The 13,034-nt window shown below is 41.2% G+C and overlaps 1 protein-coding gene across 1 annotated transcript in view; it reads left to right on the plus strand.

The window, feature by feature from the left end:
* Positions 1 to 1,815: 1,815 nt before the first annotated feature.
* cdh6 (cadherin 6) overlaps positions 1,816 to 13,034 on the plus strand; it is a 135,447-nt gene continuing 124,228 nt past the window's right edge. The window contains exon 1 of the mRNA XM_074688741.1: positions 1,816 to 1,915. The gene's annotated coding sequence lies outside the window, so the exon portion shown is untranslated. The remainder of the gene's footprint in view (positions 1,916 to 13,034) is intronic.

A 13,034-nucleotide genomic window follows, 5' to 3' on the forward strand; every position in this document is an offset into this window, starting at 1 on the left:
TCCTCTGATTGATCCCTCTTTTGTGCCTTTGTGTAAGGCTCAGGTTTTTCCAAACTAGACCTCAGAAACATATACCACCTCATCCAAATCCATGAAGGAGCTGAATGGAAGATGGCTTTTAACACCCCTCTGGGCCGAGGACCAGGTGATGCCGTTTGGACTCACAAACTCATGACAGACCTCCTCAGGGACATGCTGAACAGGTTCGTGTTCTCCAGACTAACAGCCAGAGGGAGCGGGCTAATCAGAGCCTCTAAGCGGCTCTCCAGTGTGTGGCTGCACAGAATCATTCCTCGCCTGGACCTGGTACTCACACAACTCCCTCACCAGTTCGCCCACAGGTAGGTCACCTTTCATGGTGTGTAAGAGTTTCAAACCTCACATTTTCCCTGACCAGGAGCAAGCTGTGGCCGTCCCTTCAGTGAGGGAACATCTCTAGTGAGTGAGGGTCTGTTTGGAGGGATGCTGGGGCTGCCCTTCTTCACTTGGCCAGTCAGAACAAGCGGCTGGCTGACCTCCGCCACTCAACCACCACTGACCCTGCCGGAGGGTGCCAGAGGGCAGAGTGGCATCGTGCTGTTCACGGACATGGCTGACGGAGCTGACATCGTATGCCGGCGCCACGTTGGAGGAGCTTTGCCTGCTGTGGGCAGACAGGATCCAGGAGACAGAGACTGAACAGACTGCTGGGGAGGCTCAGTCCTGGACCCTGTGGAGGTGGAGACCGGCTGGGCTGGAGAGAGGTGGACGGGATGTCGTCATTTATTTTCTTATGGAGCTTTTTGCACTTTCTATACACTTTTTTACTTCTGTTTTCTTGATTGCTGCTGTGACTTCAATTTCATTGTACTTGTTACAATGACAATAAAGTTATATTCCATTCTATTCTGTTCAATATGTATATATATATATATATATATATATATATATATGTTTGTGTTAGCTACGAGCTCAGCATACAGGTGCAGTTTATCATATTATTTGATGTCATCAGGCATTACCGAATCCTGCAGTGCATTGTTTGACATGTGCTATGTGTTTTCTAACTGTGTCCAACTGTTTCCTGATTAAAGCACGGTGAATAAAGATGTAGATTTGGATCCAGAAGTACCACTGGGTCTGTGGGAGGTGAGGCATTTTAACAGTTCACAGACCTGAAGACCCTCTGTAGTTATTTTCTGGCACACAGCTTTAAAAATGCTCTCTCTTCGTGTATTTTACCTCATTTAAACCTGATTACCTGTTTCCTGCTCCAAAATTGTACGTTTGACTCCAACACCTTTGAGAACCTGAGACCCTCTGGGTCTCAACATATCTGGAGATCATGGGGCGCTGTTATAAAATCTTTTTTTTTTTTTTTTTTTTTTTTTAAATCTATCTTTTTTAATGATCTTAACTTCTGCTGTCCAGACCTTTGAGTCCATAGAAACGTGTGTAGGCACCTCCCTTTGTGACCTCAGCAAACCTGTAACTGTCCATCAAGAACCACAGGAGACATCTGCACGCGCTCAAATGTCTCTGAAGAACCCCGAGTTCTCCTTTAAGAGAGCACTCAGCTTGATCCTGATTAAAATGTTTCTGCTTTTGGACAAGTGTGTGTGTGTGTGTGTGTGTGTGTGTGTGTGTGTGTGTGTGTGTGTGTGTGTGTGTGTGTGTGTGTGTGTGTGTGTGTGTGTGTGTGTGTGTGTGTGTGTCCCTTTAATTACCGTCGGCATTGTAATGACCAATCAGCAGCCATTGCGACTCTTCAATTTGTTGATTTGGTGTGTGGGGGCTGGCAGAGAGAGGTACGGAGGGCGTGTGCACAGAGAGAGGGAGGGATAGAGAGACAGAGCACAGGGCGTAACGGAAGAGAGCGCACAGACTCGGAGCGCAGCAGCGGGAATCAGGCTCCATCCATCCTCGGCTCTCAGCGGTAAGTGGCACCAGCTCCGCACGGCTTTTTCTGCCCCCTTCACCCGGCTGACACCCCGTCAGACAGCCGGTACTACCTTCACTCTCATGTGGCACATGTTCCTTCGCTGGTGTTGTTCGGATATGTTTGCGTGTTGAAGCTTTCCCAGCCGGAGATGCGTAATTGACTGAACTGGCTCGTCGGGGGGCTCCGCGCTGCTGGAGCGCGTCGGGCGCGTAGTTTGGCTCTTTGAGCCCAAAGTGAGGAACATTGTGTTGGTTTTTATGCCAGTTTGAAGCTGGGCTCAATGTGTTTTATTTTCTTAGACTCCGTCTGAAACTCTTCAGACTGTGAATGGTAAGGAAAACCACAGAGCTCCGTGAACCTGGAAGTTGCGGAGCTCGGCGTTTTGTTTTTACGCTCGGGAGAAAAACTCATCAGGAAGTTCTAACATTAACTGAGGTTTATAATTTAAATGATGAGTTTTTAAAGGATGCTGGGTATTTAATACCTCATTCGGTGATGAAGCAGAGGGTGCAGGGCGTTGTGAGCACCGAGTCTCTAGGGTTCAGGCACTCTGGTGCTCTGAAACCAGATTTTTGTGTTGCGGAGGTGAAAACAGCGTTAACTGTAGATGAATATGAACTCCTCACAGCCCAAGTTTTTTGACTATAAAATGTTTGTGTGTGTGTGTGTGTCTCTCTCTCTCTCTCTCTTTGTGTGTGTGTGTGTGTGTGTGTGTGTGTGTGTGTGTGAGAGAGAGAGAGAGAGAGAAGAGATCAGACTGATGCTGATCCGTTCCGACTATTTTTTTCTTAACCCCCTTCTCTCTCTTATTCCCGTCTCCATCTCTCCATCTTCCCATCGTGAAGGATGGAGTTTCTTTGAATCATTACTTTCCTCTGAGACCCTTGGTAGGGGAGACCGAATTGATGAACGTGTGACTGCATTTGCTGCCTGTGTAGAATTGATGCCTGCTGGTATGGTGATTGGCCACTGATGAGACTTCCTGTCAGACAGTTAGGGTATGACAGAGGTCATACTGAATGGTAGTGGTGCAGTGTGTGTTTGAGGTGATCAGAGCTCTGGAGAGGAGGGGTCTCATGGTTGAATTGGATGTTACACTAACAATATTCTTAATTCTTTAGACCCCAAATCCCCTTAGTGGGGACTTTGTGGTCGCTCTGCAACAAAAGGCACAAAAATGCCAGTGACATAAATACCAGTCCTGACTCTGAGCAAATTTTAATAGTGTTCCTTTTATTATGGCACCAGAATGATTCAAAAATACAGTGATGCAGATACATTCTCTTTTCAATTTGGATATTACCAATTTGGAGTTTTTCTAGCAGGAAGCCAAAAAAGAAACAAGGGCTGAAAGGGTTAATGCTCTTCGTTCAAAGAGGAGAAACTTGTTGTGTTTTGTTGGAAAAGGATGAGAAACTTCTTAAAAAAGCATTTTATTGCAAAGTATGAATTCAGGTTTAAAAAATAACATGATTTATGTATTTTATTTTTCAATCAAAGCATATGAATAAGACATAGTATTAGACAGTAATAATAGAATAACTTACAATTTGAACAGAGGCCAGATTATCCATTTAGAGTCAGCCCAGAGCCTCTAAATGTATCCTTCAGTCCAGCTTGAATCTTGCTTGTGGCCGATTTGTAACAATGGACAGAGATGTAATAAAAAAAAAAAGAAGAAATGTATTAAAACTAAAAAGTAATAATGGACCAAAAATGTAACAAGTTAATTTATTACATATTAATCTCTGGTGGTTGTTACATATAGAGCTTCAACAAACCTCAAGCTTTAAAAAGCAGACTGTTGTTTCTTCAGATATGACGAGCTCGGTGAAAACCACAGGGTTTTACTTTCTGTCCCTGTGCGTTGGCTGCTGAGAGTAGTCCGTCTGAATTCTGCACTTTCAAGGGTTCTGGGGATTTCCTGACAGATACGTTCTCTGCAGCAGCATCCATCAGAGTTATTACATGTCGGCATAGGCGTAGGAACCGGGGAGGGATGGGTGGGACGTGTCCCCCCCAATATTTGGGACAGGTGCATTTTTCCCCCCCAAAACTGTGGAGGAGGAAAATATGTGATGAAATAACTCCCGTGCTTTTACTTTGAAAGTGCAACACTGTCATTGTCACTGGGACGCCCCCTCCCTCATTTCTCTCTCTCTCTGAGTGTTTGAGAGGCGGGTGACAGCAGCAGCAAGGCAGAAAAGCTGGCTGTCGGAAAATCTCTGAATGAGGTAAAACGACCTATAGAGAATGTTGCAATGAATATGGCTTGTTAATAAATGTGTGTTAGTTCAAGGGATGGAAGGGATGTGAAAAAAAACCCCTGAACCGTCCAATTTTCCACACTCGGTTCGGGGCGAGCGTGCTTCGTTTGGTTCCTGTTTTCTTTTTTCATTTGAAGCGAGTATGTCACTCTGATCATACGCACGCGCAATGTGAGCAGGAGTACAGTGTGTATGTTGTTTACATATGACAAGTGAGAAGACAGAGTTAGAGGGTGTACCTGTGGCGTTGTGTCGTTCTGCTGTCTGGGAGCTCTCTAGATTCAGTGTGAGCTCTGATGACGGTGGTAAGAAAGAGGAGGGTAAAACCAGGACTGAGTGTGTTGCCAACTTAGAGACTTTGTCGCTACGCTCAATGACTTTTCAGGCCCCTCTGACGAGCAGACAGCTGCAATCAAATCAGTCGCACAAGGGTGTATCTCATTATGATCACTTCTAACGGTCCCCAGCCCAGATAAAGGATGAGGGTTGATATTTAGACATTAAAAACAAGTATTGACCAAAGAAAGAAAATTTGTGGTTCTAAACATATTTGTGATGTTGTGTTTTACCTGCTTTCTGTTTCTCAGGTTATTTCTCTCTCCTACAGAGCGCTTTAAGACACTAGATGACCTTCGTCAGTCAATTACATATAACAAAACAATACACAAATGTCACATGACATACATTTTTAACTTATTTTTTATTCATTTAAGCCCAGAAACATCCAGATCCAGTGACCAATTTCATATTTATTTTCTTATAAACTCAATTAAGTGTTGTTGACACAGAAAACCTGTGATGCTACTTTTTTTTTGTACAGAGAAAATTCACAGCAGGAGTTGATAAGGGAATCACAGAGGATCAGAGGTGTCCTGTGTTCATAAGCAGAATTGATAAGGACACTGGTAACAATGAAATCTTATTATACTCTTACTTATATGAGTCTATTAACATCTGCAAATCAGCTGTTAAACGTCTTCATTCTGTATGACAAAAACCTGATCAGTTTCTTTTGTAGCTTTTGTAAGGGAAAATGCTGATACTTTGCATTACTATATGTAATGTCTGTTGTAAATACATTAATGCCATGCAGGAACAACAGGGGCTTGAGGCAGGGAGTCAGAGTGAGGTAGAGACAGGAGCAGACCAACAGGTAAGAAGGAGTAACGTATAACAGCAGGAGATATTTTTCAGGAGTTCACAAAAAAGTGAGAAAAAAAGATTTGTTTGTGTGTATCACATTCCACTTTGTGAATTTTTGGAGTGAAGGTTATTTATGACACATTTCTGCTCAAACTATTTATGGATTTGTCAGGTTTCTTATGTGTGTACCCTCCAATGCACAACCCCTTCCTATGCCCTTGTATGTCTGTGTCAGACAAGCCGAGCCCTCTCTGACATGACCTTAGAGCCTCCGATTGGTCTATTTACACATCAGTGGGGATGGGTACCGAATTAGGTACTTTTATAGGTACCAACCGAATTCTGTCAAAAGTACCAGGTACCGATTCATGTAAATTCAAAAGGTACCATGTTTAGGTACCTAAATGCATCCTTGTGACTGTGAGGAAGTGGAAGAGAAGGTGATTTTTCATACTGGACATGGACACAGCATTACAAGGTTATATGTTGAAGGATACATATGTCAAATTGAAAATAATTTAAATTTTATTATTAAAAAAGTTGATTTTTTTTTACAACATAAACACACAAAAGTACTGAAAAGTGGTACCGCTGAGTACCGATACCGATTGCCAGGTACCGGGTATTGGTACTGTATTGTTTCAAACATGAAAGGTACCCATCCCTACACAACAGAGAGCAAGGAGCTGGTTTAGTGTGTTAGTCCTGGTCCTGTGTTCATTCTGTGTGAGCCAGGAACAGTCTGCGGTGTAGTTCTTCCTCTACATCGCCTGTTTCCCTGCTCAGAGTTTGACTCACAGTCTGTGTTAGGTCTTAAATCATCCCCCCTGTGTCTGACGTGGTGGACTCTGGCCCCTGTGCCTGTGTGTACCAGGATGTATTGTTTGTCCCCCTATGGACCATGCTCTCCTCACAATGGCAGACTTTGTTTCTTTAAGCTGTAATACTTGCAGGCAGCACAGACCCCAGGTGGTCCTGACCCTCACCTTCACAGTCTCTAATCCTGAACCAATCACAGAGGATCAGAGGTGATAGCTGTCCTATCACAGCCTGTGGCCTGTGATCAACATCCAACACACTGTCACTCTTCACAAGTTAGAAATGACTGTCAGTATCCCAGAGCTTCAGGTTATGACTCCTACAGCCTCCTTAACGTCAGGTGATGATAAATAGTGTAAAACAGGTGAAAAGTACTCAGGGATGAGACTTATGGTCATTTTGAGAATGACGTGAGTCAGTGGTTGATCGCTGACACCTTGATTTAGCTTCATAGCTTTGCTTCATAAGCTGACATTTCCTTAAAGCTTCTAAAAAACATCCACTGCATGGTTAGTCATTGTCTTTACTTTGAAAGTCTAACAGGATGCTGACTATGATCAGCATTGTATGATCAGCAGAACTCTCTGTGCACAGAAAGAAGACGCCTCGGTCATGTTTTGAAGCTAAGAGCTGCTGACCGAGCGGCTGTGTTTGCTGAGCTGGGAGGAAAATATGTTAATGAAATAAAAACCAGAATTAATCGCACATAAAGTGAAAAACATTCACCACCAGGCTGATCTGTATGAGGTTAAATTTGTGCCATCAGAAACTAAATTTGAAATTAAAATATTGAATTTGAAAAAGCATGATGTGTAATGGAATTTAATGTTTTGAAATTGAATTTATTTTTTAATTGAATTATTTTTTTAATTGAATTTGAAATTCTACTTTATCTATGAAAATTCAACTCTTTTTATACTTAAAATTCAAAAACACATTTTCAATTTACAAAAGGCAGATTCAGTTTTACAATTCAGTTCCAGGCGGGTGCAGGAGCCTATTCCAGCTGTCACTGGGCGTTAGGCGGTACGGGTCGCCAGTCGATTGCAGGGTATCACAGTAGACAGACAACCATGTGTATTTAGTGATTTCAAACTTGATTGTTCAACCGCTGGTCTTCAGCCAGACGAGGAGGGAGGAGGAGTACAGCTAGACACAACACAGGAGAGTCCGGGATGCGTAGAGGGTGTGTGTTAATCTCTGCTCCATTAGTCTCCCTACAGGCACAAGATGACGTAACGGTTGTGCCACTCTTAATTGAAATTGAATTCAAAACTGTAAGTGCCTTTTGTGAATTGAAAGTGAATTCTGTGTTTTTGAATTTAAAGTATAAAAAGAGTTGAATTTTCCTGTATTTTTAAATTTAGGGTATAGAAAAGTTGAATTTTCATAGGTAAAATACACTTTCAAATTCAATTGAAAATATATTCAATTTCAAAACATTAAATTCAGTTACACATCATGCTTTTTCAAATTCATTACTTTAATTCAAATTTAGTTTCTGATGGCACAAATATAACCTCATAGATCTGGGTTTCATTCATTGATCTCTATGAAGGAGGAATGGTAGCTGTGTATCTAGAAAACCGCATATATTCTTATACGTTCAGGTAGGCCTGTCATGATAACAAATTTTGCTAGACGATAATTTTCAAAAAATATTATTGCCGATGAACAATATTATTGTCAATATTATTTTGATTTTTTTTCCATTTTTTCATTGATGTAATTATGATAAATGGGATAATAAAGTGAGTACACCATATCAAAAGCAAGAAACTTTAATTTCTCAAGAGCATTTAACTGTAATCAAAAGGTCAGGATCTTTTCAATAAAATAAATTAAACAAAAAATAAAATAAATTTAACAAACAAGAAAGAGAAAAAAAATACAATGAGAATGAAAAAGACTCTCTTTTAGAAAAAATACATGTCAATGAAAATAATTAACACTAATCTCTCCGTGTATACGTGCGAGGAGCCCCGTCTTCACCCCAAAGATCACATTTTTGACAGATGCTCACTCAGCTATAAATCCTATAAATCCGCTATAGAACCTATGCACCCCGATGTTAGGAAAGATAGACGTAGTGAGCCATCTTCTCATTCAGCCTCTTTGGTAGAAAGAGAGGAGGAAAACAAACATGCATGCACGTGTCAGTTTATCCAGGCTGGCAAACTTACAGAGGACGTTTTTATTTATCGTTCAGTTAATTGATTTATTGATTATCATGACAGGCCTAGTGTTACACCTCCCTAACACAGGACAGGGGGTGGGGCTAGTGAGCTTATAACAAACATTCAGTATTGTATAGAAGAAGAAAAAGACGATAATAAAACAGCCAATCATGTTTGAGGCTGAGGAGAGATGAAAACAAATGACAAGGAAACAGAAAGCCTTCAGGCTCAGAGCAGAGCTACCACAAGACACCCACACCACCTCATACCCATGATGTCACCTGTTATACTGTAAAATATGAACAGGATTTTATAACATTTATCTGTAATATGTTATAATAAAGGACTGAAGTGTTACTTTGCAGCCTGTTACTGTAATGTTCACAAGCTAATGGGATTTTCTGGAGGAGATGAGGGACGCTACTTGGGTAGCCTTCAGTCTCTCATCTGAACTCAGTCCCACTCAGCTCATCTGTGTGCTCCGTTAGAGAGGGAAGAGTTCACAGAGATGACCTGCAGTCAGGACATTTGCACACAATCACCCCAGAGATCAGCGCCACCGTCAGTGATAGAGAGAGAGGCTCTCTCTGTTTGTAAGAGGTGGAGCTTTTCTCCAGCTCTCACTCTCTGTGCTCTGGAGGTGTCACCCCTCCTTCTCTCTCCCTCTCTCCCTCTCTCTCTGAATGCAAAAAACAAACATCCACTGCAGCGGCAGCAGCAGTCAGGAGAGAGAAGATCAAGCTTATAATCCTCTGTATCGTCCCAACTCATGATGATCTGAGAAAAGAAACGCTCCAGAGGTGACAGAGAGCCTGAATTAACCAGTCTATTCTTAGTGTCATCATAAAGAAGACACAAACACACCTCACGTGGTGACTTCAGTTTGGCTGCAAGACACTGGAATGAGAGATTTTACTGAACGGAGGGCTCAAATGGTCTGCCAGCTCACACTCCTCAGACTTTCAAACTGTCCATGGTTTTAAATTTAAATACATGTTTCTGAGCAGCTTTGGTGTCTGCAGTGTCAGATTGGCTTTAATGCATATGCAGTTGTTTAATGACTGCTGTTAACTTAGCATGCACTCCTGGAATATTTCAGAAACTTTCAGGAGCTCTGCCTCGTCTGACGCTGCTCCTCCACAGAGGTCCTTTTGATCTTTGAAGCTTTCCTGAGATGTGTCTGCTCTCTGGGATCCAACAGGCCTGTCATCGCGGTTGGGGTCCATACTTGGACTGAAGCTGTCAAATATTTTAGTATTGGAGACTCTACGACAGAAAGTGTGTAAGAACACACTGGATATATCAAGAGCTACAAATCAACTTTCTTTGGTTGATTTTTTTTTCTTTTCCTTATCAAATATCACCCCTCCTCCGCCGTTCATGTAGTCTCCTGTTCTGGCTGCAGCTGAGAGAGACTGCTGTTAGTGAGGAGTCTGTCTTTGAGTGTTTTAAATAGTGGAGGGGCTCCACACCCGCTGCTTGTTGAGAAACAGCACATGCTGCATATCAGTACATGTTGTCATGACAGAGTCTCCAAACTCCTGAAGACTTGCTGGATTGATCACTTGTCACTTTAAAAAAATATATAAATAAATGTCACTAAAGGGGTCTGAAAAGTCGCCAAACATAGTGACAAAATTATCAAGTTGGCAACTGCTTGTGTGTGTGTGACTTCAGTCCTATGTACCACATTAAAAGTTGTCAGGGTGAAATACTGTGGAGCTTTTAAAACTTTAATGATTCCTTGAGAAGTCTAAGAAAAGCTTCATGTGCACATGTGTCCCAAAAGCTTTGGCTATTAATATTAATGCATGTATATCAATAATTCACTGATATTTTCAAATGGTTCAGAAGTCCTGCATAAAGAGGTCTTGGACTTTTAGTGCAGCGCTGAGTTTTGTTAAACAACTTTGATAGAACCCAATACGCAAAAAACACCAAAGATGTAATAAATAATTATTACAAAACCTAAATGTGGTTGATAAACGTCATTACTGACCCAAAATGTAACCATGCTTTGCCCAAAACATCGCAACTTTTTGCCCAGCATTTTTTTAAATTATTATATTTTGGGTTGTTTTTAAGAATCAGGCTGAGCCTGAGGTTTCCTCTACAGCTTCTGATGGTGGAATCAAATGGTGTAATAAAAAAAAAAAGGAAAAAAAGAAAGAAATGGACGTCATATCACTCGGCTTCAAGTATAGGTAAAAAAAAAAAAGTCTTCCCAGTCATTCCAGACTGTGGTCAAACTTTGAAAAAATAAAACACCTGGTAGAAATGTTTCTCTCATCTGTCTGCTGTGGTGATATAAAGATATTATTTGGTTGTATATCATTCTTTTAGTTCTGAAAATTTTCTTTATCATTAGTTATTACAGGTTAAAAACAAGTTTAGACCTCAGGTTTAACAATGATTGACAGCTGACGTTCCTGTGTATTTTTTTTTTTTTTTTGAGGATTTAAAATATGTTTGGAGGGGGAGCCAAGAAGAGATCAGATTTTCAAAGAAAGAAATTTTTGTCACCTGGCTCCACTTAGATTCCCTACTACGATGCCTGTGACAGGGGTAGTTTGGCTTCAAAAGCATACAATGGTAAAAGGTGGGGCCATGCTGTCCATTCCAAAGACCAGTGGTCCCAAACTCCCGGGCCGTGAACTGGTGCCAGTCTGTGGGTCAATTGATACCAAGCCTCACATAAAAAATACTGAACTTACATTATTTCAGTTTCATTTATAATTAGATTTTGAACTGTGTTTTATTTTGAAAAATGATCAGATTCTCTCTGTCATACCTGTCTATGACTCATTCTTGATGCCAAATCCCCAAAGCTAGCAAAATGAACAAAAACAAACATCTTTGGAAAGTTTCTTTAGGCAGGGCAAAAGAGCCAGAGAGGAGACAGAAATAGCTGGTGCGTGAAAATACTGTCTGTCATTAAACCTGTTCATGGCACAAAAAAGGTTGGGGACTGCTGCTATAGACAGTCTGTGGCTGAGGTCTAAACTTCCTGTTTTTATAGAATTTATTTGCTCATGGTAAGAAATACTGCTTTGCAAATCAAGTAACGCTTCTGTTGTGTTCTTTTTTCTTTTTAACTTAACATACTTTTGAACAGTAGAAACATTTCAAAGATTAAATGTGTTGAAAGCTCCACAGACACAATGAACCTGAATCTTTTGTGGTTGATTGAAACCACAGAAGATAAAAAAATGTCAGGGTTTTTTTCCACACTCTTCTGGGTGTAGCTCTGATCACATTCTAACATAAGAGCAGTAAAATTGAAGTAGACTTTGAGAGAAGAGAGCCCAGATCTGGGGTCTCCTATCAGACCCCACAGAGGGCAGATGGTGTCCTGATGATGTCTACAGAGTGGAAAACCAGTCTTGTGTTAGAAACTGTCAGAGTGATTAATCTGATGGCAGGTTTAAAAGAAACCCACCGACTGATGATTTAATCAGTACAGAGCTCTCCAGAAGCCCAGACATGAGGGGATTATTCTGTCTTCAAAACCAGGCGTTAGAGACGTTTTAAATATTCCGTCTTCAAATGTGAAATCACACATTATGTCTTTCATTAGCCGCTGATTAGCAGCAGATTTGTACTTTAAGCTCTCAGCTCTGTTTTCTCTTCATGTTGGGATCTTTCATCAGCCGGCAGGATGAACCAGTGGAGGCTTGTCTTTACAAGAGCCACGTCATTTATGGTTCAGGAGACGCAACATGAGCTCCATGAGCCAAACAAACAGAGGACTCACTCAGGACTGTTGGCTTCATGACACATCCAAAAGGTTTTTTGAACATATTTATTGGACTTTTATGTCTTGATTTTAGAGACAGTGAAAAGGGGAAGGAAACTGAAGGAGGGTTTTCTCAGTAGGGCTCAGATTTTGTGGCGTTTCATTTGACTCAAACCGAGACAGGTCCCCAAATTACCAACCAGTACCATCCCACTTTCTGGTATCCTTCTGTTGGGGTGCTAGACATATTGATCCGACCCCAGAAGGTGGAGCCAAAAACACTGCAGTCTGTTGATTGGTGGAAAGAATCCCCTCTTTCTGTGTGGCTGCGTTAGTAAAGAACAACACATACACCCGGACATGTTTAGTTCCTTAGTCCACTTCCTGAAGTGAACTTTCTTTTTTTTCCAGAAATCAGCACAAACCTGCTATTGAAATGAAACTGTGTTGCACCACTATGGTATCATGCTATTAGAAAGCAGACACGGCTATCGGCATACACACCACCCACTGGCCTGGGTGATTATGGCAAAAACCAAATTCAGGATCAAATAAAACTTCTAACCTATTTGAGTTAATGAAGGATTCCTACACATTCGTTAAATATCTGTGTAACTCTGAAAGAAACAACTGAAATGAACATTCACTGATGAACTATTAAAGGTTATTAATTTAAAAAAAATGAATTGAAAACACACATCAGCTAGAATGGAATTGTTATTCTGGAAAAACAAAATCCCCCAAATGGGAGAAAATTAATAATTTGTTTTTCTTGCAGCAAAATAATTTTAATAATGTTATGTACTGTCATTGTGGAAAACAACCTTAACCTTACAAAAAAGGCTCTTCACTTTTTCCAGTCCACATCATCCTCATTGTAACCAAGGTGTGTCCACACAGCTAACAGTGAATGCCTTTTGGGTACAAGCTGCTCTGTGTGTGAGTTTTCCTCCATAACGCTTCTGTTCCTA

This window comes from Halichoeres trimaculatus, unplaced genomic scaffold (assembly GCF_033239565.1).
Source record: "Halichoeres trimaculatus isolate MK-OKI-2021-1 unplaced genomic scaffold, fHalTri1.1 fHalTri1_scaffold_15, whole genome shotgun sequence".
NCBI classification, from domain to species: domain Eukaryota; kingdom Metazoa; phylum Chordata; class Actinopteri; order Labriformes; family Labridae; genus Halichoeres; species Halichoeres trimaculatus.